Raw genomic sequence first — 6,943 nt, 5'->3', positions numbered from 1 at the left:
AGATTGCTTGCATATAGACCTTTTTAATTTAACGGATTGGTTTATAATATATTAATTTTAATAATAGAATTAATTTATTACTAATCATTATTATTTAGTTAAACCACACAAAACTCTTTAGGTCTAGATCATTCCCAATGCCCTTTTGTTTTCGACACGTATTACTTCTGCCCCTTGATTTGCCCATTATGCACTCAAACTAGCATGCATTAGCTGTGCAATTGACATAACTCAATCGCAAGTATACGATGCTTGACTCTATTCACTCGGTCCCATTCCAATGGAGGGAAACTTAGAGACCGACAAAATTATCGATATATTATGGATATATCGATAACTTTTATCTTACTACAAATCTGTTGGTTTCCAGTGTAAAAATTCATCATATACTAGTTGTTATACCAAGGGGATCTTAGTCTTGAATTTCCAGGATTTGGTACCACCTAAAATTTAAAGAAAACCAAGGGAAAATGAAACTAGGTTTTAGGTTTCAACATTATAAATACTGTAATCTAAGAGCTATAATTCAACTTTCAACTTTAAAATGCTCAATTCAAGATGTTATCAATTTTTTGTCAATTTTAGATATGTTTTACTTTTTATCCTAAAAACTAATAGAAATAGATATAGTACAAGAGAAAAATTATTAGAAATAAAAGTTTTATACAAAAGTTTCATTTAAAATAAAAAAAATTAGTCAAGTGCGAGTCAGACTCGCGCAAGAAGGGTTCCAAAATTATCTATTATCTATACAACATTGTATTAATTATAATTAAAAAAAAAGAAACACATTACTAAAAATTCTGCATTAATCGGTCAACAAAATATGTGTGCAAAATAAATATGCAAAAAATATGAAAATTAAAAAAAGATTAAAAAATTCTCCTTGACTAGGATTCGAACCTGCCTTCCTAAGGCTCCAACGTCATAGCAGCGTAAAGTCCTAACGATTTAACCACGCGGCCCCCGAGGACTTGAAAGATTCTATGTAAAATTCTTACTTAAAAGATAATGTTTAGTGAGAGTACTTTTAGTATTGAAAATACTTCTGGCCGCGTTTATATGGGACCCATCTTTGAAAAAACGACATGCTAGAGGCAACATGAGTTCAATAACCTGCCTAATCAACTTGTCAACACGTAAGTCGATCGCAAGGCCGTTCGAGGGCCGAAATGAGGTCTTATTAGTGTGTGTGGGCCAACCATTTTGGTGGATTATGGATGTTTAGTCCAAAAGCTGATATTATTATAAAAAAGAATATAAGTATTGCATAGCATAGGCGCCAGTTGGCTATTTGTGAATCCAACTCCTTTCCGTAGAGAATCAAGAGGCAAATTATACGTGAAAGAGCGGAATAACATAATACTAAATTTAGACTAATGCACATTTTTCTTATGCAGGATAATGCACAATCGATGCATTAAAGGAACAAATTAATTAAATCATTAAGTTCCAAAACATATAATAACTCGGGTCTCATCGGATCTGCTGATACATTTTGATAAAATCCTTGTATATTATTATAAACAAGGATAAAATTTAGGCTATTAGGACCTATATTTTTTTTTATATGATTATTATTTTTTTAATTAACAACTTAGGACAAAGAAAAAGCTTGCATGGTTTCCACCGCCAACAGGCGTAAAAACAAATGAATCCAAGGCGGTGCCAAATATTTTTTATCGGGATAAGTTTTTATCGTTTGAATATTGTTGTAAATAATTATCATTTAATTAGTGCTAACTTATCAAAGTTCACAACACGGCGAAATTTCAACAAAATCGGCCAACGGATCTTTGAGATATTAATAAAAAAGGCCTATTAGAAAACACATTGACATCTTTAAAATTATACATTTCCGGACACATGTTTATATGAACTTTTTACCTTAAAAACACTCAAAAAATCATCTCCTGAAGTTTGGCCAGATACTTAATTAACACCCTGTATTTAAAAATGGCTGGCTAGTGATTTAGTAAGCTATGTTTATTTTAATAGGAAAAAAATACATTTCATAAAAAATAAACAAACCCATAATACAAATACTATACACCAATTAATTAATTAATTTTAAATGTATCTAAATAGGCACTTTAATAATTGAAAAATGAAAAATGAACAGGAGCACTTCTTAAAATCACTTCATAGAGTATACAAAATATGCTAAAAATAATAATTCCAATAAAAAACATAAATGGCACATTAAAATCTGCATTATCTGAAATCAAACTATAGCTAAACGGGTAATACAATAATAGAGACAAGACGCCGACATCTATAACGCGATGAGCAGTTTTTAATAATTATTCCGAGTTATTATTACATACTTATTGTTTTACAATTTATTGTAATGATGGTTATGGCATTCCTTCAAATAAATTTTGATTTAAGTATTGTTAATATAGTCATATTAATGATTATAGCCCGTATGATTTTCAAAATAAATAATCAAGAGTGTTTTTATCAGAATTATTAAATGATTAAGTCAGTAGCGTAACTTCAAATGTGAGGCCCCCCCGCAAAATTTTTTTGGTGCCCTTATATTAAAATAAAAAAAACACACTAAAAACATAATATAGCTTTATGTACGTATATCAAGTCATTTAAAATATAAAAACAAAAAAAAACTTATAGACTAGAAAAAATAATAACTAGAACTAGAAAAAATAATAATAAAAGAACATAAAAAATAAAACATTAAAAAATAAATCAACACAATATTTTTGGAAATTGTAGGGGACGCTGTTCACATATATATGTATTTAGTAAACAAAATCACGAGGCCCCATTGCGGGTGCTGCGGGGCCTACGCTACGCTACTGGATTAAGTAGAAATAGTTAATATTTAGAAACTTCGTAAGTGTTATATTTTAGTATAATTATGGATTTAATAATTAAATAATTATCTTAAGTTTAAATTGTGGTAAACTTGAGTTTCAATCATTTATATTTAAAATCTTAGGAAAGGCAATATAGATTTTAGGCAGGAGAACTCAAGGGAAGGACTGTGTAATTAGTAATTAAGACTTTACAAGTTTTTTTACTTGCCATTTTTCTTGTCGTTCACGTTGCACGTTGACTCTTCGTTGTGTCACACACAATCTGAATTTCGGATATGATGCAGAGCTGATAATATTAAATAGGCTTAATGGGGGAACTGATAATATTAAATAGCAAATATATCAATTGCAAGGTATTCAAAGAAATATTTTTGTTAACTTTGCAAACATTTAAAGCATGCAATAATTAAAAAAAACTGTGAAAAATTGACGTGAGATTACTTTATAATTCTTGGAAGTCTTGGATCATAAAGATTTGAATTATTGTGGGTCTGTTTTGTTTAAGAAATAATAATTATAAAATAATAATTTCAAAAACTCAACTATCAAAATATAATGGTAGCAAATTTTCATGCATAGATATCATGCATAGGTATAATGTTCTATATTAATTGGACATACTGAAGGTAAACTAGGTATAGTTCCTGCAATCGATAATATATTTTATTGCTTTTTCATATCACACAACATTTTCATCATAACAAAAAACCGTCAATACCGCTACTCATATTATGGGCACCTATGTATATTTGTGGTTGTGACGGTTTTTTATTAGGTATGATGAAAAGAAGTTGCAAACTAAATTATCGTGGAACTATATTTTAATTTATTTTTATCTACAGTAACTATTACTTATTTTTTGTACGGCGAATTTAACCGTAAGTTCGAATATTGGTTAAACCTAGAAATACCTAGGTAATAGCCCAAAATATGCAAAAGGGGGAGTGAGTTTAGGTTAGATTAGAATTAGGTTTTAGTTGGTTTTGCATTAATAAAAAAATATAGGCCTAATCTATACTTAACCTAAACTGACATTTTTTGCATATTTCGGGCTCCTACGTGGGTAACCCTACGTTTAACCAATATTCGGGCTTTTACGGTAACATAATACTCATTCTGATTGGTTTAATCTGGCTCCATAATGAAACTGTGGGTTCCAGGTGCTATTGCAAATTAATGCCATTAATTCTATGTATATACATACCTCACATTTCTATAGTGTAGTGACCGTGATCGTGACCATTCATGAATCCGCACACGTCCATCTCCATCATTAATATTTTTTTTTAATAAATTGTTCACTTTTATAAAAAGCCATCACGATAAAAATCAAATATCAAAATTATTTAACGTTGTGAACGGTTCACTTGTTCACTATACGTATCTCGAATATACCCTACTGGCAAACAAAACCTTAGGTCGGCGTTTACATGTATAGGAGTGAATCGCTAATCTACTAAGTCGGAGAGAGCCAAAATACGAAATATTTTAATTATATCACTAACTATCGCCAGATCCATGCTTGGGAAAATACTTGCCTTCTGTCTTTATTCAGTACATCTTATTTACGTTTCGTACAATGAAAATCGGCACCTACATCTTGTGTACGTTTCTAGACCTGCATTTATGGTAACGGTAATTACAAGCGATACGTTAGACTGCCAGAATGCTGACGTCACGAATGTCAAATTGCTTTCCAAACAAGGTTTAGTTCTTTCATATTTCTATTGAGCTCTTCCAAATGACGTCACAGGTTAATATAAAATGTAAAAAACAGATGATGGCCGACCACCGCCGACTTTTGTGTCTGGTATTTTCAATACGCCTATGATGGTTGCGCATGTTGCAAAATCTGTGAATTTTTTATTTATAAACATTTATTTAATTCTGTTTTTAGTATTTGTTCTTATAGCGGCAACATAGATACATTATCTGTTAAAAATTCATCTGTCTAGCTATAACGGTTCATAAGATAGACCTTTGTGACAGACGGACGACGGACGAACGGACAGCGAAGTCTTAGTAATAGGGTTCCCGTTTTTACCCTTTGGATACGGAACCCTAAAAAAACTTCTACTTCAGCGTCTTTGAGAAGATACTTTATTTCATTGTTTATATTTATAACACAAACGGCATATATCGATATCTTTATTGAAAAATACCCATCCCTAATGAAACCCACCAGGCGTTTTAATGCAATCAACGTAGATTTCCTCAACGATACTATCGAGCAGTGCAGCCAAACGTAGACGTACCAACTCCAGGGCTGGCATAGGGCTTAATACGACGAAATGCGACTGCGAACATTAAGATAACACCGATTTGCATGTCTGCAAGTAGGCTGGTGCTTTTAAGCTCAGAAACGCGATAAATTGGAGACGATTATGGGATTGGTAGTGCTGACGATTCTCTTAGGCTTGTTTAAGATAGTTATGCTGGTAATAAGGCGAAAGTAATATACAGGATATAAAAAGAGTGTACCAAACGTCAGTGGAAACCCTATTCGACTTACCTACTCTTTTTGTCATTTAATTAAAAAAAAATTATTTTTCGCTAAAATTTTGAGAACCATTCGATCTTTTGTTGGTTTTCCTTCTTGTAAATCTAATCTACTACCAATGTTACCATATTTTAGTAAGGCATTTTATTTAATTAATCATACAATTTTGTTAGCGGTACTTCATTATATTTGGTTTAGGGATGTGGCAGTAAATATGAGCTTCTTTTCTGTCAAATCGTACTCAACAGGTGTATTACCAGAATAAACTGTCCGACTGTTTAATTGTGGAGACTGGTGTTCCTCAAGGAAGTATCTTGGGACCACTACTATATACAATTTATACATACAAATTTCACGAATCTTGTCTGATTCTTTCTGAAATTTCCGAAACCGTCCTGTTTACGCTCCCTTTGTGGTTTGCACCAAATTTTTTATACCCTGTACATTAGTGTATATGAAAAGAAAAATTAGAACAATTATTTTAATCATAATTGTATAATTTTAATTTAATACCTTTTTTTCTAAGTAAATATAAATAACTTTTTAGTTGTTATGTAGATAATATAATAAAAATGGTTAATAAAAATTACAAGTACGTTTTTATAGCGTATTTAAGGGAGGACATAAAATGGAAATAAAGTTTAGGTGCAAATTATCCAAAATTCCTAAACTTTTGAATGTTTTCACATCAAAACTTTAGGCATAATTCACACCCCAACTCCTGAATTGACCGGAGTCACACACTACCAGTAGCGGCGTTAAAATAAAATATTAAATTTGGTTAATTAAATCAAATGGTTTTATCTAAACATTTTCGTATATACGTCAAATATTTAAGCAACCATAAAACTAACTTCTTCTTTTAATGACATGCCTTGTTAGTGTATATATCACATGCCCTTTTGATGTGTGTCATATGGAGGCACGGGAGTGCCCCCGCCAAGTCGAGCACAGCCGTACCATTCTTTCTTCGAAGCAACTAATGGCACTTTTGACCCCTCCCTTGTAACTTTGTTGTGGATGAAGCAAAAACATTAATTTTGACTAATCAAGTGGACATATTATAGCTGTCTACAGGGTGTTTCAAAAAACATGTGCCATCTCTCGTGGGGAGCTTCCTCACATAACCGTAAGATTTATTTTTCATATCAACATAGGTCCGATTCTGCTTTTTTTTCGAAGCTACAGGGTACTTTTAGCGTTTCGAATGAAATTTTGAGGGTAAAAGTTAATATAAACTATAAATACGACATATTTTATTCTAAAGCTAAAAAAATGTCGACCTATTCACCGGGGATGGGCATATGGGTTATTAATGGAATATTTTTCTAAAAAAAGCATGTACGTCCCTGACTTTTTTTCTCTTGTTAGCGAAATAGTGTAAGCTATTTAATGTCGATTAAAAGTTGCCTCTCGATATTTTGTCGATTTCGGGCTCTTTGATGAGATAAACGGAATTTTATTAATTCTCCTTGATCCAAGTCTAATAGCAACCTTTAAAAAAATAATATCATTAACTTGTGAAAGTTTTAAATTAGTACTCATCGATTCCTTATCAAAAAATATAAAAAAGTTTCCATTTTTCTATAAGCATATATATATA

The sequence above is a fragment of the Sitophilus oryzae genome, unplaced genomic scaffold (assembly GCF_002938485.1).
Source record: "Sitophilus oryzae breed Bouriz unplaced genomic scaffold, Soryzae_2.0 scaffold_336_pilon_pilon, whole genome shotgun sequence".
Lineage (NCBI taxonomy): Eukaryota > Metazoa > Arthropoda > Insecta > Coleoptera > Curculionidae > Sitophilus > Sitophilus oryzae.
Note: the sequence above shows the minus strand (reverse complement) of the source record.